Source organism: Chlorocebus sabaeus, chromosome 21 (assembly GCF_047675955.1).
Source record: "Chlorocebus sabaeus isolate Y175 chromosome 21, mChlSab1.0.hap1, whole genome shotgun sequence".
NCBI lineage: Eukaryota > Metazoa > Chordata > Mammalia > Primates > Cercopithecidae > Chlorocebus > Chlorocebus sabaeus.
The window spans coordinates 62174128-62195766 of NC_132924.1; the positions used below are offsets into that span (position 1 = coordinate 62174128).

General features: G+C 37.2%; 1 protein-coding gene and 1 pseudogene across 2 annotated transcripts in view; both read right to left on the bottom strand.

The window, feature by feature from the left end:
• CDK14 (cyclin dependent kinase 14) overlaps positions 1 to 21639 on the bottom strand; it is a 589453-nt gene that overhangs the window by 535916 nt on the left and 31898 nt on the right. The window lies entirely within an intron of this gene.
• LOC140709568 (Golgi apparatus membrane protein TVP23 homolog B pseudogene) lies at positions 17265 to 18163 on the bottom strand (annotated as a pseudogene).

The window sequence follows — 21639 nt, forward strand, 5'->3', positions numbered from 1 at the left end:
CTAAAAAGCAAAGTTCCAGTCACTTTACATTTAAAGAGACTTTACACTCTCCTTGATGTTGTTTTATTAAGCTAAATAAAGAAAAGAACTTTACAAAATTCTGGCCAAGGGACAGAGTTAATATACATAGTAGAAAGAATTAGTAACTGATTTGTGAACTGCTGTCAGCATTTTCCACTAAGTAATCAACTAACTTCATTTGCTAGATTCTCTCTCTGTCACTCTGCTTCTCAAGTACATTACTAGTTTTTATTTCCATTATTATTAATCAAATTTTAACTTTTATTATAAATTCCTCAGGGCAGGGACCACGCTTCAGCTAATTCTTATCTTCAACGTTGAACATACTGAGAAAGGACAGGAGTGGGAAAGGGAAGAAGAAAGGAAGGCATGCCTTATAAGAATTTCTGCATACCAATCAGCCTCAGCAGGAAATACATACAACACTCAAATTGGGCATGATGCATTCAAATGGAATTTGATCAGGGGACAACTTTTAAAGTCATGGTGAGGGTTAGTGTTCATGACAAGGAATGGTTACCCCCTCAGTGCTGCAAAGGTCGAGGAGTGTTTCCTAGGATCCAGAGAAAGGAGGAAACGCGAGGAAGGATAGAAGGAGACACAGAGAAATGGAGCCAGCAGGTGGAAATCTAATGGAGAAGAGCTAGGGGAATAATAAATCTGATTATACAGCTGTTAATAGACTGAAAGAAATTAAAAGGGGTCACAGAGGTAATTCCAATATTAGTAACTGTTAGAAGCAACTACTATCCTTAGAGCTGAAGAAACAGAGCGGGGGTTGTGGAGTTACCAGAATCTGGGTGCTCAAAGGACGGGTTGGTTCTAGAAGTCTAAGTGGGGCTGGGGGAACAGGAGGTGTACAGTGTATAAGTGCACCTAATCTAGGAGTACTGAGGGGCAGGAGCTGGGGCAGGAGCTGGTAGAGCCAAAATTAAAAACACCCAACATCATTCTCAGTCTGCCCTCAGATCTCCTGAGTTCTTCACATTGGTGAAACCTGGCTAGAACCCAAAGGCAAGAGTGTTCACTGGCGTAACCCACACAGGTCAGTCACCCAGGGTACAAAGCAGGATGGAAAAGAAATCCAGGGGAGCAAATGTAAGATACCTAGCATACTTGAAAACACACAAGCAAACAAGCAAAGACACAGCTCTGAGCAACCTTCACTTCTATCTATTATGATCATTAGACTCAGGCCAACCTAAGGTTTGAATCCTAACTTCTGTCACTTTGTAGATGTGTGTCTTTGGGCAAATGATTCAACCTTTAAGCCTCAGGTTTATCACTAACAAATTACAACTAACTAGAGTAACTATTTCAGAGTTGTGAGGATTAAAGAAGACAACATAAAGTGCTTAGTGCCTGTGTACAGGAAGTACCATTATCATCTGCCCCACAGCACACACTTAAATACAGTTTCTAGAACATTGTCTTACACTTATTTTGATCCCTTCACTATTTAATGTAAGTTTTCTATATCCCAAGTACAGAGCAAAGTCTTTCAAGGCAGGCAAGAACTGGATAATTTTACTCCTTTGCTATCCCTCAATGCACCTACCTGATATAAAGCTGTGTAAACATGGCAACACAATAAATGTTTACTAAAGAAACCAGTAACTCCTCTAATAAAGTAGAAAGGCTTAACGAATTTATTAACCTGAAGAACTGAAGTACCAATAATGAAATCACTAGCTATTTTTCTCCGGTCTATAAAATGTTCACTTGATTCATAAGGTGATATAATTATGCTTCCTCATGCAGGAGGTTCTTCTTATGTAAAATTCAAGTAATTCAGCAGATATACCTTCTCAGCAAGTGCTTCAAATTTTAATATACACAAACTATCAGTCACTCCAATTGGGGATAATAAGAAAAAGAGGGAATTTGGGTTTGGAAACAGAAAAGGGAAACAAAGCAGATGACAGAGCAGTAGTAAAAGTCTTGGGAAAAATAAAGAAAGATGAGAGGAAGTAAGTGCTGGTCCCACAGGTGCCCGCTGGTGAGCAGAGTCTGTGTAGATGGAGGCCACTGGGAAGTGTGTAAAGGAGGCTCAAACAGCAGGCACTCAGGCAGGCAGGAACTGGTAGAGCCAAAATTATACAGTGTATGCTCCTTTGTATTGGAAAATACATAGGAATAAGTATTTTTGTTAAATAGATTAAACAAAACTACTCAACATCCCAGATAACCTGGATCTCTAGGACCACTGTGGACTAAGGAATTAGGATCCTGGAGGCCTGCTCTAAGAGGCCAGATCCATGAAATGAAGTCAATGGTTATGAGCATTAAAAAACAAACAAAAAAAAAATCACTAAACATTTGAACAAAGGACCAGATGGAGAAGACCGTGGCCTCTTGGTATGACTGTTACCTGTCAAGAAAGAAAAATTAACTACAAACATGTCACTGTAATTATGAGGGGTGACACATCTAGAAACCTTAATAACTGTTCCAGTCAATGGGAAAGCAGAAACCTCACATATTATGTATTTTAAATGGAAAGAATTTAATACAAGAAGCTGATTATATAGGTGTTAAGAGACTTTAAAAAATAAAAAGAGGTGACAGAGGCAACCCCAATATTAGTAACTGCTAGAAGCAGCAACCAACCTTAGAGCTGAAGAAACACAAAGGGAGATGTGGAGTTACCCGAATCTGGGTGCTCAAAGGAGGGATCGGTACTAGAACTTTAAGTGGAGCTGGGGTTGGAGGGTGGGGCACACAGTGTAATTGCCACTTAGACCCTGGTTAGGGGCCATGGTAAAGTTGGCACAGTGAGTTCCTAAAGAAACTATAGGCTAGATAAATCATGAGTAAACTTCCATTCACAATTGCTACAAAGACAATAAAATACCTAAGAATATAACTTACAAGGGATGTGAAGGACCTCTTCAAGGAGAACTACAAACCACGGCTCAACGAAATAAAAGAGGAAACAAACCAATGGAAGAACATTTCATGCTCATGCATTAGGAAGAATCAATATCGTGAAAATGGCCATACTGTCCAAGGTAATTTATAGATTCAATGCCATTCCCATCAAGCTACCAATGACTTTCTTCACAGAATTGGAGAAAACTACTTTAAAGTTCACATGGAACCAAAAAAGAGTCCGCATTGCCAAGACAATCCTAAGCAAAAAGAACAAAACTGGAGGCATCACGCTACCTAACTCCAAACTATACAAGGCTACAGTAACAAAAACAGCATGGTACTAGTACCAAAACAGATATATAGACCCATGGAACAGAACAGAGCACTCAGAAATAACACCACACATCTACAACCATTTGATCTTTGACACACCTGACAAAAATAAGCAGTGGGGAAAGGATTCCCAATTTAATAAATGGTCTTGGAAAAACTGGCTAGCCATATGTAGAAAGCTGAAACTAATCCCTTCCTTTCACCTTATACAAAAATTAATTCAAGATGGAATAAAGACTTAAATGTTAAACTGAAAACCATAAAAGCCCTAGAAGAATACCTAGGCACTACCACTCAGGACATAGGCATAGGCAAAGACTTCATGACTAAAACACCAAAAGCAATGGCAACAAAAGCCAAAATAGACAAATGGGATCTAATTAAACTGAAGAGCTTCTGCACAACAAAAGAAACTACTATCAGAGTGAAAAGGCAACCTACAGAATGGGAGAAAAATTTTGCAGTCTACCCATCTGACAAAGGGCTAATATTCAGAATCTACAAAGAACTTAAACAAATTTACAAGAAAAAAACAAACAACCCCATTAAAAAGTGGGTGAAGGATACGAACAGGCACTTCTCAAAAGAAGACATTCATGCAGTCAACAGACACATGAAAAAATGCTCATCATCACTGGTCATTAGAGAAATGGAAATCAAAATCACAATGAGATACTATCTCATGCCAGTTAGAATGGTGATCATTAAAACGTCAGGAAACAACAGGTGCTGTAGAGGCTGTGGAGAAATAGGTATACTTTTACACTGTTGGTGGGAGTGTAAATTAGTTCAACCATTGTGGAAGACAGTGTGGCGATTTCTTAAGGATCTAGAACTAGAAATACCATTTGACCCAGCGATCTCATTACTGGGTATATACCCAAAGGATTATAAATCATGCTACTATAAAGACACATGCACACATGTTTATTGTGGCACTATCCACAATAGCAAAGACTTGGAACCAATCCAAATGTCCCATCAATGATAGACTGGATTAAGAAAATGTGGCACATATATGCCATGGAATAGTACGCAGCCATAAAAAAGGATGAGTTCATGTCCTTTACAGGGACATGGATGAAGCTGGAAACCATCATTCTCAGCAAACTATCACAAGGACAGAAAAACCACACTGCATGTTCTCACTCATAGGTGGTAACTGAACAATGAGATCACCTGGACACAGGGCGGGGGATATCACTCACCAGGGCCTGTCAGGGGGTGGGGTGCAGGGGGAGGGATAGCATTAGGAGAAACACCTAATGTAAATGACGAGTTAATGGGTGCATCAAACCAACATGGCACATGTATACTTATATAACAAACCTGCACGTTGCGCACATGTACCTTAGAACTTAAAGTATAATTTAAAAAGAAAGAAAGAAAGAAAGAAACTATAGGCTAGAGCTGTTGCTGGCCCTAGGAGAAATAGTGACAGGAGCTGAAAACAGCAAAGTCCTTTCTCCCTCCTGCATTTCAGTTCTCCACCAGTGTCTCCTACTGCCAGGAACAAACTGGAAATCCAGCAAATCTGGGAAACGTAATTTATATAGAGTTCCAACCCCAGCCTCACAAAACAAAGTATAAAATGGAGAGATTGAAGTTGAAACCACAACTAAATAGCCAGCACAGTTTGCTATCCATATTTTCCCTATTAGGTTTCAAGTCCCTCAACTGAGAACTCTCCACTATGGGTGTTCCAAGAACCTAACCCTCATATTTGAGAACTAGCGAATGCTATGAAGCTTTTCTGAATAAAAATAAGTTGGAATATTTCACTAGAACACCATTCAGCTGTCAGGATTATAAATCTATCTCCTATTTATTTGGGCCAGAAGTTTCATAGGATAGAGCATAAAGAAATGCTTTTATAATTCAGAACACTGCCCAAATCCAACCATTTCTTCCAACAAAGAAAAATTCTTAATAGATTCCGAGCTTCCCCAAATCTGTTTAAAGATCCTCAAATTCTCCTCCACAGAGTTGGCCTCAGTCTGGGATGAGGTTTAGGGGCCCTGAGAGAAGTGAGTATGTTTTGTTTCACAGGTGGGTGAGATCTGAATCTCTAGGGGCCAGAAGGTTGTCATTCTCTAAGAAAGGGTCCACTGATCCTTGCCTCCTAGTATTCACTCTCCTGTGTAGTCCCCTCCCATACCAATAGGACTGACCTGTGTGGATATGCACCTGCAATATGATGTTGCAGAAATGACAATGTGTGACTTCTGAGGTCATAAAAGACATGAGGGTTTCCATTTTGCTTTTGCTTGGATTACTCACTCTAGAAAATGCCAGCCACCAGAATGTGAAGACACTCAGGCAGCCCTACAGAGAGGTCCATGAGGCAAAGAACCTCATTCCTTAACCTTCTCCCAACAGTCATGTGAGTGAGGCACTGTGCAAGCAGACTCTTGTGGCCCAGTCAAGTCTTCAAATGAATGCAGCTCCAACCACCATCTTGACCGCAACCTCCAAAACACCCACAGCCTAACCCACCCAGCTAGGTTGCTCCCAAATTGCTAACCCACAGAAACTCTGTGACAGAAAGGATGTTTACTGCTGTTTAGGCACTAAAGCACGAAGTTTAGGAGTTATTATGCAGCAACAGATAACTAGCATACCCTCAAAGCACCCTCCTTAATTATAAATTCTCTCATTCTTAGTCAAAAGAACAAGATTCACTACATATGCATTGCTCCTGATCCCTTGATTGGGCCTGAAACAATCTTCTAGCTTCATAAATGTCATGTATTTATTTATTATCTAGTTTTTAAGATACAGGATCTCACTCTGTTGTCCTGGCTGGAGTGCAGTGGTGCAATCATAGCTCACTGCAGCCTCGAACTCCTGGGCTCATGTGATCATCCAGCCTCAGCCTCCCAAGTAATTGGGATTACAGGCATGAGCTACTGCGCCCGGCTTAATGTAGCGATTTAAAGAGTTCAGCTGCTCCCATCTTCTCTATCTATTCAAGTACTCTTTTAACATATCTTGAAATTTCTGTCAACTAAAGCCAAAAGAGGAATTAGTTGCCCATGAAGTTTTAACTCGCCAAACAACTTTACCAACACCTTCACTCAAAACTGCTTTTGAGTTACAGGAAAAAAATAAAAAATAAAAAAAATAAAACTAACCAGTCTCTTTAGAAATTTTAAATCATTTTAACGATCTTAAAGTGAAATCATTCTTTTAACAATTAGAAATTAGATTCATTTATAGACTGAAACATTGTAAATCAAGCATAGCCAAGCAAAGTCAGGCCCCCTAAGATTGTTCTAATATCGAAAGCATTTAAGCAGATAATCAACGAACCAGTTAGAGAGGTTATGAAAATATTTTTTATACCAATTGGAAGGTGGGACTAGATCGTCTTCAAGGTTCCTAATACACTAAGAAAGTTCTACAATACAAGTCTCTGGATGTCCTCCTGAACCTGTACAGTAATTCTCATCAGGTATAACTAAGTGTTGAAAGCAGCCTATAGTTCACAAGAAAAAAAGAATGTAAATGGGTTATAAACATAAAAAGAAAATGTGCTCAGCTTCACTAATAAAGTAATACAAATTGAAAATAACTAGTAAAACAAATTTTCATGTTCCAGATTGCAAGCTTCAGAAAATGCTTAACAAGGGTAAAGGTGGAAAAACAGACATTTCAGATGAGGGTACGAGTCCGTTCATCAGGCAATTTTGGCAATATATACAGTATTATAATTTTAAATGTATATTACCATATGTGACTCAATATTTAGTTGTTAACAAAACTATCCATTCATCTCTGTTTGTAAGAACAAAACTCAATAAACAACCTAAATGTTCACCAACTTTTAGAAACAGGTAAATATAGTACATCCATACGATGAACAGCACGCAACCTATAAACAGAATGAGTGGGATCTATATATGTGCTGATATAAAACACTCTTCAACATATACTGTTAAGAAGAAAAACAAAATACACTCCACTAGTGTGGAGCCCAAGGTGGAGAAGAGACCTATAAGCAAAGAAAATGTCTGGAAGCAGTTTTTAAAATGATGTTCATAGTTACCTCTAAAAAGGGTGACCAGAGACTTGGGAGCAGGAGGAAAACTTCTTATTGTATGCTCTTTTGTATGATATGTATATATTATACTTTAATTTTTTAAGTAAGGGGGAAAGCTAAATGGGGAAAAAGAACAAGAGAAAAAAATAAAGGCATAAGTCATAGCTACTATTCAACTAATTTGTAAGCAGTCCATCAAAGGAACCAGGGTCTGGTTTTGGGCTTAGAATACTCACATGCATGCTCAACCATTAAAAATGACCTCCAGCAGGGGGAAAAAAAAAAAAAAAAAAAAAAAAAAAAAAACTGCTTCACACCGTCAGTATGCCTCTCACTAATTAAGGAACAAGAGCTTTCTCTTGCCATCTTAATGCAAACCACTAACTCAACAACCGGAGGCTTCCATAAGATGAACATCCTCCTGCCTGCCCTTAAGCTTTGTGAATCAAGAAATATGATGGAACTACTGCCTTTCTTTGACTGTTTAGGCAAACAGTGGCAAGGTTAAAGAAATAAAAAGAAGTTGGCATTAATTTCACTAACTGGTGGGAGTTACCCAGAGCTCACAACTGCTGTCAAAAAGCTGGCTGCTACTGCCCACGGACTCCACCCATAAATGTCAGTTGTGATTTTCTTATCCACTGACCAAACCCTTTCTGAGACTCAGTGAGCACTTCCCAGATCAGTGATCTGCTTAAAAGAAATCTACTAAGTGGCTGTTAATTATTCTCACTGTGTGTGACACAGAAGGGAAAATGAAGTAGGGCAACACACTTTCAACGTTCTTCTCTTTTTCTCTTTTGGCTAATATGCTAAAGATGGAAGATCTTTTGTATCTTGAAGTGGGCTTGCTTTAGCAACAGAAGTTAAAAGCTGTTTGGTTCATCTAACTATAAATAAGCTATAACTGTCTAAAAACATTCATTTTAAGTGTTATCAACGATGTAGTAGGACCTACTTTTAAAACACTGGTGACAGAGTGAGATCCCATCTCTAAAAAAAAAAAAAAAGGAGGAAAATACCCAGGGTTTTTCTTATAAATTATTTAAGTGATGTTATCATTAGATTAAAGAAAAAAATGTCAAACAACTTCACCAACACCTTCACTCAGATTCTCAAATGTTTTCAATTCAAACCTGGCATATGTGTAGATTTTTAAAACTGCTTTTGAGTTACAGAAAAGAAAAAAAGGATAAAACTAACCAGTCTCTTTAGAGGTTTTAAATCATTTTAAGTTTACTTAAATAGAAATCATTAATTTAACAATTAAAAATAAGATTCATTTGTGGACTGAAACATTGTAAGCCAAGCATAGGCCCAAAGTCCGTTTCTATAATCAAAATATTAATACCTGAAAAAAACTGAGGATGTATTTATGAAGAAAATACCAATTGGCCAAGGCCAGAATGTGCAGAAAACCTTCCAACTATAATAATTTGTAAGAATATATATACAAATATAACATGTTGAGAAGAACACATGTAACCCTTAATCTCCACATCTCTGTACAATGTAAATTCCATGAGACTGGAACTCTTATCCTTTCTGCCCTACAGAAATGCCTGCCGCATTTGGTGCTCACTAAAATAATAATAATAATAAAGCTTACTTTTATAGAGGCATCTATTTTCTTTTAGCGGTAAGATGTCTAAAATTCATAACCATCTACCTTAAGGTTTTGTCTAATCTTCATGCAAAAAGAAAAGCCATATTCAACTTAATTTCTTGAAGTGACATATACTCTCATTACATTTTTAGTTCAACAAATTGTAATAAGCGTGCATGCTTATCAACATTTAAGTATGTTTTAAATTGAATAGGCCTATCGTGGCCAGTGCAGGAATCTAATGACCACTCTGGGCTGCACTTCCCAAACTGATGTCCATGAAACATTGCTACCCATGGTATCACCAGAGATGTCCCTAGGAAGGATTCTGAGAAACACGAAAGTAAAGTTAAACAGGTTTCTTCACTGTAGTATTTCACAGAGTCTTGAATATTAAATGCATATCCACTAAGTACACTCTACTTTTGGTCTACTCTAGTTTACACTCTACTTGTGGTTGCCGTTGAGTCTCTTTTCCTCTAAAATATATAAATGAATTACATAGAGCTGTTATGATCCACAGACTCACCTTCCCAGCACTGAGACCTGAGGGAAGTTACTTAATGATTAGATTACCCATCAAGAAAATGGAAATAAAGATATGACTTAACTCATACCTGGCTTTAAGGGAATCCAAAATGGATATATGTTAGGTAATAAATAATTGTTTTGATTATTATCATTATGTCTGTTTTCATCTGCTCAGGCTGCAGTAATAAAATATCATGGACTGGTGGACTTCAACAACCGAAACTGATTTTCTTAGTTTTGGGGACTGGAAAGTCCAAGATCAAGGTCCAGCAGGGTTTGGTTCCTGGTCAGGACCCTTTTCCTAGCTTGCAGATGTCTGCCTTCTTGCTGTATACTCACACGGTGGAGGGGGAGAGAGAGTTCTCTGTTATCTCTTCAACATAAGTACATTAACCCAATTAGATCAGGGCCCTACTCTTATGATCTCATTTAATTTTAACTGCTTCCATAAAGGCCTTATCCACAAATACAGTCACATTGGAGGCTGGGGCTTCAATATATGAATTTTGAAGGGAGACACAATTCAGTCCATACCAATTCCCTTTCCATCTGATTATATCCTTTCACTCCTTACTATCTACTATATTGCTAAAACAATAAAAATTTGAGGCAGTTGAGATGTGAACAGGTTTGTCAATTTACTGCTGCCACAGCACCTGTGGGGGCCCAGAGTAGGGTTGCTGGCTTGGCTCTTCAGATCAAGTGAATGAAGCCATTCTACCCCGAGAAGATGGTAAATAAAGAGAAGTAGTCATCTGGCTTCCTAACCCAGCCATCAAGTAAACACCACGCTGTATTATCATAAAGGGGTTTGACAGAGAAAGAGCTTTGGCATGAGAAATAAGGACCCCACATATATTTTACAACTCTTCTCATACTTAGCAGGAAAACCACCTGAAGAAACAAGGTTTTGCTACTACTGGACCAGCTAAATCCATAATGCTATAAATTAAGAAATTTCCACATGGTGTATATCAAAACAAATCATCATAATCCCATGTGACCAGAATGTAAAAATATGATGAAAAATAAAAGTCAAAGGACAGACTAAAAGGAAATATTTGTCTTAAAAGTGACATTTAACATTACTATTAATATGTGTATGGAATGCAAAGAACAGAGCATATTATCAAAAACAAAGAAAACAACCAAATGTACTAATGAATAAATTAGAAACACAAAAGAGCCGATAACTCTTCAGTCAAAGGGAACCTGTGGGAACCCCTTGCCCACATCATGGTGTTTGGAGGCTGCGTATGTAACTGCACTAGGAATGCCCTCTCTTTGTTCTCATCTTGCCTCCAGGCAAAGGCCTGCTCATCTTTTGAGCTGTACATACATATCACCTGCCCTCCTATGCTGGCCACATCCTCCAGGTACCTCCTCAAACACCTTTTTATACTTGAAGACTTCATGTTACCTACTGTAATTATTTTCCCCATGAGATGTGGAACTTTTCTGACTGCAAAACTAAGCCTTTCTCACTTTGCATCTCCAGTCTCTAGTATCTAGCACAAGTTCTGACACAGAGTGGGTATTCAGTACGAGGTCATTTAATAAATAACTTTCATCACTCTCAAGGCAGTAATAGGAAAAAAATGGAGGTTTATAATAATGTACTTACTCAAAGAAATACACTTTTAAACGTTTACTATGGAAAAAATTATATACTTAACAAAAAAGTAAAAAAAAAAAATGTAAATGATAAAAATTGTTTCAACCCTTCAGAAAAGTAACATGGCAATACCTGTGTAAGAAATCTCAGCAATCCCAATTCATGCTAGGCATAGTGGCTCATGCCTGTAATCCCAGCACTTTCAGAGGCCAAGGCAGGCAGATCACTTGAGGTCAGGAATTTGAGATCAGCCTGGCCAACATGGCGAAACCCTGTCTCTATAAAAAATCAATAAACAAAAATTTAATTAAAAAAAAAACTCAGCAATCTATTCATTTTTTCTGAGTGTCAGTCAGAATTTTATCCAAAGAAGGCAGCAAAAGAAGAAAATTAGCAGGTATAGAAATTTGTATTTAAAACTTCAAAATGTGAGAAAGTATTTATATAGGAGGAAAATGAGCAAAGTATCCCACATCAACTTACTGAAATACTATGCAACCATTAAAACTGGTAATTTAAGACTGCATTTTTTAAAATGTTTAAGGTGATATGTGCAAGAGTTCATCACACATGTATTTGAGAATGCAAAGTATGTCATTTCTGGCATATTGTAAACACAGACTTTTAAAAATGAAACTATTACATTATTTCTTTAAACAGCTTGAGGTATAATTTACATACTATACAATTCACTCATTTAAAGTGTACAATTCAATGGTAATATGGTTTGGCTCTGTGTCTCCACTCAAATCTTATCTTGTAGCTCCCATAATTCCCATGTGTTGTGGGAGGGAGTCAGTGGGACATGACTGAATCAGGGAGGCAAGTCTTTCCCTTGCTGTTCTTGTGATAGCAAGTCTCATGAGATCTGATGGTTTTAAAAATGGGAGTTTTCCTGCACAAGCTCTCTCGTCTGCCACCATGTGAGATGTGCCTTTCACCTTCTACCATGATTGTGAGGCCCCCCCAGCCATGTGGAACTGTAAGTCCATTAAACCTTTTTCTTTTGTAAATTGCCCAGTCTAGGGTATATCTTCATCAGCAGCGTGAAAATGAACTAATACAAATGGTTTTCAGTATATTTACAGAGTTGTACCAAGCATCAACAAAATCCATTTTGGAATACTTTAATGATCTCAAAGAGAGCCATAGCTGTCAATCCCCCACCCTGTCCCATTATCTACTCCCCACCACCACTTCCACCTCGGCCCTAAGCAGCCATTAATCTACTTTCTGTCCCTGTAGATTAACCTATTTTGGACATTTCATATAAACAGAATCATACAATATGTGCTCCTTTGTGACTAGCTTCTTTCATTTAGCACAATGTTATCAAAGTTCACTCATGTTGCAGCATCTATCAGTACTTCATTTCTTTTTATTAATGAATAACATTTCATTGTACAGATATGCTGCACTTTATCCATTCATCCGATGATGGACACTGGGATTGTTCCCACATTTTGGCTATTATGAACAATGTTGCTCTGTCCTTTCGTGCAAAAGTTTCTGCATTGACACACATTTTCATTTCTCTCTGGTATATACCTAGGAGTGGAATTACTGGATCATGTCATAATTCTACGTTTAACTATTTGAGGAACTACAGACTGTTTTCCAAAGCAGGTGAATCATTTTGCAGTCCCAGGGTATGAGAGTTCTAATTATTCACATCCTCACCAACATTTGCAATTACCTGTTATTATTGTTGTTGTTGTTGTTGTTGTTGTTGTTGTTGTTGTTGTATTCAAGCCATCCTAGGTAGCTCACCATGGTTTTGATTTTAATTTCCCTGTGAAGTGGTAGCTCATCATGGTTTTGATTTTAATTTCCCTGTGAAGTGGTAGCTCATCATGGTTTTGATTTGAATTTCCCTGATGGCTAATAAAGTTCAGTACCTTTTCATATGTTTATTGGCCATTTGTATATCCTCTTTGAAGAAACATCTGTTCAGATCCTTTGCCAAGAATTTTAATTGGGTTGTCTTTTATTATTGAGTTGTAAGAGTTCTTTATATACTCTGGATACTAGTCCCTTATCAGGTATGTGATTTGCAAACTTTTTATTTCTCTGGATACATTTAAAAGAATAATATTAAGAAAGTGAAATGACAAGTCACAGAGGCTTTCAATGGTTCTTAGTATTTTTAGAGTTGTGCCAAACATCCACAAAATCAATTTTAGAACACTCTGATGATCTCAAAGAGATCAAACCACAGAGGCTTCTCTTTTCACTTTCTTAATATTATTCTTCTAAATGTATCCAGAGAAACCTAAAGATCATATTTTATTCCCACCATAATCCATATAAAACATACATTAACAAGACTTTAAAAATTTACATTGTATGCTTTCCTCCTTGAAATCATATTTCATTCTACCTCTCCATCCGAATTTCAACCTAATGAAATAAATACATTAATGCTTAAAGTCTTTTACTGACTCACAAATACTCTATCATACTTCTCTGCAACATAAAATTTCATACATACTTTAAAATTTTTAAATGGCTTTGATTTACTGTGACCACAAAACTCTGGGCTTTAATATTTTTCTTCTAGATTAATTATAATTATTAATATTAAACAAAAAGCATGTTTATTGTGATAGTTATTAAATACAAGGAAAAAATCTCACTGGTAATGAATTGCTTAACAGGGTGAAAGATAGTTAAGAGTCTGAAGATTTGCCTGACATCAAAACTATAAACTAGTCCTTTGATGATCAGAACTTTGAAAACCTTGCTTGGGTCAATATATCACGGTAAGATTACAGATGGAGGAGAGTGGTTTTTTCTAAAACAGAAAAGGATATGGCAGGCTGGTCTGAGTACAGTGGTGTTTACAACTAATTGATTACAACTAATTACAGATTTCTTTGTTCCTTCTCCACTCCCACTGCTTTTGACTGCCACAAATAAATAAATAAATAAATAAATAAATAAATAAATAAATAATAAAAGTAAAGGACATGGCAGAAGAAAAGGTAGGAGATACCCAAACCATGGGTGTGTTTTCAAGGGATATCAGTTTTCAGAAAGAATACATCACAAGGTAAGGATCTGGAAATCAACTCTCTTCTAACTTTTGAGGTGTACATACCTCTTGAAAAGTTTCCTTAAGTGTACAGGTTCCCCAGGCGGAAGACAGTTGCTATGGAGCAACAGTCCCCAACCTTTTTGACACCAAGGACCAGTTTCATGGAAGACAATTTTTCCACAAACGGGGGGCTGGAAGGGCAGAATTGGTTTTGGGATGATTCAACTGCAATACATTTATTGTGTACTTTTTTTCTATTATTATTACATCATAATATGTAATAAAATAATTATACAACTCACCATAATGTAGAATCAGTGGGAGCCCTGAGCTTGTTTCCTGCAACTAGACAGTCCCATCTGGGGATGTGTGACAGTGACAGATCACCAGGCATTAGATTCTCATAAACAGCGTGTAACCCAGATCCCCTGCGTGCTCAGTTCACAGTAGTATTTGTGATCCTATGAAAATCTAATGCCCCCACTGGTCTGACAGGAGGCGGAGCTCAGGCAGTCATGCTTGTTCGCCCACTGCTCACCTTCGGCTGTGCGGCCCAGTTTCTAGCAGGCCATGCTACCAGTCGGTGGCCCAGGGGTTGGGACTCCTGCTATAGAGGATATTGGAGATGGTTGTGCTCCCTTCATTATGCATAATTCTTGTTATATTACATAATGTCTCATTTGCTAACACCTCTTTCTATACAGGATAGACGTGGTACCCTATGTAGAGAAAGGAGCTTACATTCTCTAATAAATCATAATGAAACAGGGTGGGTCAAAGCAGTCAAGGCAAACTCAAATAACCAAATAGGGTTGTATTAAGCACTTGATAAAAATACACCCAAATGCTGATTAATTTTATGTTCTTTTCTACTTTTTACCCTAAAAGTTTGATGGCTTCCAATCACTTGCTACACTAGACAGTGATATATAAATAAGCCTAAAATAGCTACTTTTAAAATCAGACTTAAGCTTGACAAGAGCTCATGACTGGATTAATATTGCTTACAGTCATCTAAATGTCACTTTGACAAACTAAATGTTTGTCTTGATGACATCTTCCCCTAGGCATATGGCACTTCCATTAACTCCAGTGTTATCTTTGTTAGAAGCAGAAGAAGATGCTTCATTGTTTTCAGAATATTCATAATTTACAAGGCCTCTCTTAGGTCTTGATTTATAATTGCTCATAACATTAAAGGGAAAGATCTCTGCACAGATGCTAGCCAGTGTGGTTTTTTTTAATTAGTATCTATTTCAAAGAACAAAGTGTTCTCTTTGGAACAAATAATTAACGGCAATGATCTAAATTTTAGATTAAAATGTTACCTTATAAAGTATAACATTAAAAAATGATGTTACACTAAATTTTACAATAGCAATCTTGAGTGACTCTGAGAAACTTTGCAAATATGAAATCATGGAAGAATATAAATTCATAAGAGTCATCAATTCCATCCAACAAGCATTTAATAAAAACTAATCTTGAATAAGACCCTGTGATAGAAACTGTGGAGAATAAACACAATTTAGCCCTTGAAAAGATTCTGATTGCCAACCTGGCACCAACAAATACACAAAGAATTTATAAGGGGACTCGTTATTTAAATATTTATCCCCAAACTTAGTTGTCATAATTCAAAAATACTCTCTAGGAAACCAATCACTTATAAAATCAGCTTAGCACTTAAACAGTCCTCCCTGCCTGCCCTTACCACCAATGGCATTAAAATGCAAACAAATCAACTACAAATCTTGCAAAATAGACAATATTCCATAAGACTGATGAAAGTAATTCTGGAAACCTGCTTAAATAACAAGACCACAAAAAATGAGGCTCTCAGGATCCTCTTCATAATTAATAACCAAAGAAGAAAACTACAATTTTATAGATGCTTTAAAAGAGAATAAAATGTATATCAAATGTAAAAAAAATTGGAAAAATTAAAATGGACTCTCTTTATGATTATGCTTATGCAAAGGACAGTGTGTTGCTTTACCATATAAACTGTCAGAAAACGTATTCCCCAAAAAAACTTACTAAATTCTTTTGTTTTTTCCTAATAATTAGCACATACTTGCAAATAAACACTGGGACAAACTTTCTTTTGATGATTATCCATTTGTTTTCTAAAAGACTCAATCCTAATCAAACTTTCTATGCATATTAACCATAAATTTTTGACCTTCGCTTTCTTTTGCTCTATAAACAGGTTTTATACAAATACAAAGTTTTATACCTTCACAGCTACTAGTCCAAAAAAGATACTGATTCAATTAAACAAAACACCTTTTAAAATATTTTAACAAAGTACAAATATATTCACAACATAATCTGCTCGCTAAAGTCTCCGAGAAAGTTTACAGTACCTACAACAGAATCTACGGATGCCTACAATAGTTTGTAGGTTGCTTTAGTTTACAGTTCCATCTACTGCTTTAAGAAATACCATTAATACAAATGCATGATTTATAATATACCCGTTATAGCAAGAAAAAAAGAGATTTATAAAATAAAATGTCTTTTACGCATTCATTATGCCAAGTATTTAAATGATTACTGTCATTATGACATAAGAATAATGCTCTTTTAGTGATAACAGATAGATTTTGTTAGCTCAAGGACCACTGAACAGCCTGTAGGAAGTTCCAAAGTAAAATTTGCCTATCCTTTCTGTAAAATAAATGGAACAGTAGCAATCTCTGTGTATTCCTTAAATATAAACTATGCTGATTCCATTTGTATTAATTGGGCCTTAAGTAAATGAATTGTTACAAATAAAAATAAACAAAATTTTAGAAACTAGTTAATACCACTGACCCAAATTTGGTTTTAATTGTTTGCATATATCTAAGAAATTTTACCGTGAGGTACATATTAAAAATTAACAATTATTTCTTACTTATGCATAAGCCAAAATGTTCACTTTTACCATGGAAGCAAAATTTACTTCTGAAAATAGTCTACATAAATAAACATATAGAGTTTTGATACAGACTTACATTTTCTTACGTTCTATGAATCCAAATGCAAAAGTCTCCATACTTATGTAAATGAACACATTTTCGTTAATTTGGAACATATTGATATTATATGACTATGTGCATACCTATGTACACTGTGAAACCATTTTTTTTTTTTTTTTTTGAGACACAGTCTTGCTTTGTAGCCCAGGCCGGAGTACAATAGCACAATCTTGGCTCAATACAACCTCCGCCTCCCAGATTCAAGCAATTCTCCTGACTCAGTCTCCCGAGTAGCTAAGACTACACAGGCATGCACCACCACACCCAGCTAATTTTTGTATTTTTAGTAGAGATGGGGTTTTGTCATGTTGGCCAGGCTGGTCTTGAACTCCTGACCTCAGGTGATCTGCTGACCTCGGCTTCCCAAAGTGCTGGGATTACAGGTGTGAGTCACAGTGCCCAGCGTGTAAGATAAATTTTCACAACGTTTCTAAGTGACAACATACTTTCTAGCCCCAACTGCTGGAAAGGAAATAAAAACTTAATATAAAAACTAACTTTCCTTTTTAAAAACAAGTAAAGCTTTTAAGTGGAAAAATAGAACCAACACTCCTCATTACAACATGGACTGGGCACTAAAAGGTTCAGAGTCAAAAATGTCTTCATTCCCCAATATAATAAAAGATATAAGAGCATTCTCTCTAGTCTGAAAGTCAGATTATCTTTACTGTTTTGTCTTAAAAACTGCTTTCCAGGGTACAAGATAGCCATGCTGGTTAAATTCCTTCTACTGCCCACTTTATACCTAATGCAACCATATAGGTTGGCATCTTGCAGCACCACACCCATGATAACCACTGCCAATCACTTTACTCCAAAAAAGAAGAGGTCACTAAAGGCAATTACCACCCACAGCACTGAACAGGCAATAAATCCCAACCAAAAGATTATTGATTCAGCCTCTGAGACAGTTTGGTTATCTTGAGGGGATGCCTTCCTGGACTCCCAAAGGCTCTTCCTGGACACTCAGTGGTTCTTTTCATCTTCGTCAGTATGATTCCACCAATGCAGGCCCACCATTAGCCTACCTGTGACAGTCTTCACTCCCCCAAATCACATGGCAACAAGAGAAATGTCACCATCTAGGCAGCAAAACTGCTGCTGAGCAATCCACAGAGAAGATGGATTATAACTGCATGGACTCAAAAGAGCAAACAGAAAAATTATGCTATTGGGTGTCTGATTTTTTTTTTTTTTTTTTTGGTCTATTGTTTTTAATCCCCTATTCTGAGAAGCATTTTTGGTCTATTCAGTTGTCTTCTCTTCTGCATTGAAGGGTGAAACATCTTCCGTGTCATCATTACTGTCCTGTTGCAACATGGCAGCCATGCACTAGACCCCTGATCTTTATCTTAAATGGATTCACTTTCAGTGACCTTTTTCCAGTGCCATTTACCCTTGAGTTTCCTGTATCTTTCTAGTTACAATTAATGAGCAACATTCTAGCCAGATCTAGGCAGACTAAAATTATGTGCTTGAAGGGACTTTCTGCTGTGAAACCTGGTAACCCAGTCCCCGAGAGCCCTTCTTAGCACCAACTGTGTACACTGTGCACTACTCTTTTGCCTTTGAGCTTTGTGGTCCACTCCAAGCCAATTGCTGAACAAGACACAAAAGTGTCCCTAGTCTATAAGTCTTCACGGGTTTGATTGTTAATCACTCAGAAACAGATAAATATGGAACTGTTAAAAAAAAAAATCCTTACAAGAGTGGCCCCTAGTCTAAGGATCTTAACTGCTTCCCAGAAAGGTAAAACATACTCTGCTTTTATTCACTTACTAATACTACCCTCCACTACCACAATTCCCCACTCTACTTCATACCTTATCATTAGCCAAATCCCTTCCTCCAAGGTGGTCTGCTCTCCCTAAATGAAAATGCAAGTGAAGCAGAACAGTGGGTATCAGGTGGACAGTTTGCCTTTCTGAGGAGCCACGGGTAGGAGTCACCATGTAAGCAAGGCATTTGCCACATGTCTAGTCATTCATGAAACATCTGCTGTGACTTATCACATCATGACTTACCTTATCAGTGATAATGCAGATCAACCAACAAATTCAGAAAAGTTATGCGAGCAGTTTAGAGAAATAAACCAAGACCAAAAGGCAGAAATCCTTGATTGCATGCTGTTTCCATGAGAAAGGGGTGTTCTTAATCCTATCAGAGTAGCACCACCTTTTGATAGAAAATGTTTGTAATCTACAGGGATAGTATGTACACAAAGAAAGAAAAACAATATAAAGTCCAAAATGTAATATAAAAAGAAAATAAAAGAGATTAACTTTTATTGTCTTTCATATGTGTGATTTAGATACACAGACACACACACACACACCCCAAGATGTAAATACTCAGAGATAACACCACCAAATGATTTAATGATGTAGTAAGATGCTTGCAACCACTTTTAATGGGTAAATTTAGATTTTAAAAAAGAAACGTTCACCTGAATATTCTCAACAATTTTTATTGTATAAATTAGCATAAGGGCTAAATTGGTATGCACACACACACATATATATATATAACCATCATATTTCCTATAAACGTGTATTAGTGCAGGTATATATATAATAATTCAAATACCACAAACATCACTGCTACTACGGATGGGATTTCCCAGAATGGCAGACGTTACTTTGTAATGTTGCTAATAAGTCAAAGTACAACTTTTGAAGTACTCAGCAGCTGCATTTCTGAAAATTTCAGAATACAGTCATGTGTTGCATAACGACATTTCAGGCAACAAAAACTTCATATATAATTCTAGTCCCATAAGAGTATAGAATCATATTTTTACTGTACCTTTCCTATGTTTAGATACACAAGTATTTACCATTGTGTTACAACTACCTACAGTAACATACTATACAGGCAGCCCTGGAACAATCGGCTATACCATATAGCTTAGGTGTGCAACAGGCTATACCATCTAGGTGTGTGTAAATATACTCTATGACGTCTGTACAACAACAAAGCTGCCTCATGACACATTTCTCAGAATGTGCCCCCATCACTAGTGATGTATGACTGTATGTATATTAAAACTGGACATACATATATATAATTGTCTTTAAATGTTAAACGAAGTGGGATTTTGTTTTGTTTTTTCTGTTTTTGTGTGTGGTTTTTTGTTTTTGGTTTTTTTGGGCTTTTTTGAGACAGTCTCGTTCTATTGCCCAGGCTGGAGTGCAATAGCGCTATCTTGGCTCACTGCAACCTCTGCCCCCCAGGCTTAAGTGATTCCTGTGCCTCATCCTCCCAAGTAGATGTGATTACAGGCGCACGCCACCACGCCTGGCTAATTTTTGTATTTTTAATAGAAATGGGGTTTCACCATGTTAGCCAAGCAGGTCTCCAACTCCTGGCCTCAAGTGATCCACCCACCTTGGCCTCCCAAAGTCCTGAGATTACTGGTGTGAGCCACTGCACCCAGCTGAGTTAGGTTTTTGGTTCAGGTAATTACAAATAGATTTTTCATTAACTGAATCTCCAACAGGGACATTCAAAGATTTTGCAAAATGCATCAAATAAGCATTCACTTAGTTAGCTGTTCTGTACACTACAGAATGTCTAGCACCCTTTAACCCCTGCCCACCAAACACCAGTAGCACACTTCATTCTTGGGGACAACCAGTTAGTACCCATCAATTTCCAAAACACTCCATTAGGGGGCAGTACCACTCCTACTGAGACCCACTGAATAAAGCCATCCTAAAAGTATTGAATAGGGACAGACAGACACCAGACCCAGTGCTATTGAGACACGAGGAACAAAGTGATTAAAAATACAGAGCAAGAGCTTAGAGCACAGTGGGGAAAGTGACATTAAACAACTGTCCAAGTAATTATATCAATACAAAACACTATAAATGTCATGAAGGAAAGCTATAAACTGCTGATTTAGATGGTAGGGTGGCATTAGACTTGAGGAGTTTGTGAATACTAAAATTCTTTTATTAACTTGGAGAAGTAAGTAGGGTTAGCGCTGTATAATTCTGTCATGAAAGGTCATTTAAAAATATTAATAATAACTAGCATTTGTAATCACCGCAGTAGCAAGAAGGCAGTAATGAAATCATCTCTGAATTTTAAAAAATATATAAAACAAAAAAGTACTTTTAGCTTGGTGGAAAACCTCACTACATTTTTTTAAACGTCTTTGCTGCAGGCTGGGATAAGACAGCAGTATTTTGCTATCATATACTAGATCTATATGTGGTCTCTGGACCAGAGGCATCAACATAACCTGAGAGTCTGTGAAAAATGCAAACTTTCAGGCCTCATCTCAGACCTACTGCATCAAATCAATCTCTCTCTCTCTCCCTCTCTCTCTCTCTTTCCCCTTAAGAGTCAGGGTCTCACTCTCTCAGCAAGGCTGGAGTGCAGTGGTGGTGGTCATAACTCACTGCAGCCTGAAACATCTGGACTCAAATGATTCCCCCATCTTGAGTCTCCTGAGTAACTGGGACTACAGGCATGCAATCCCATGCCTGTCTAAGTTGTTTTTTGTAATACATATTTTTTTAGAGACAGGGTATCTCACTACGTTGC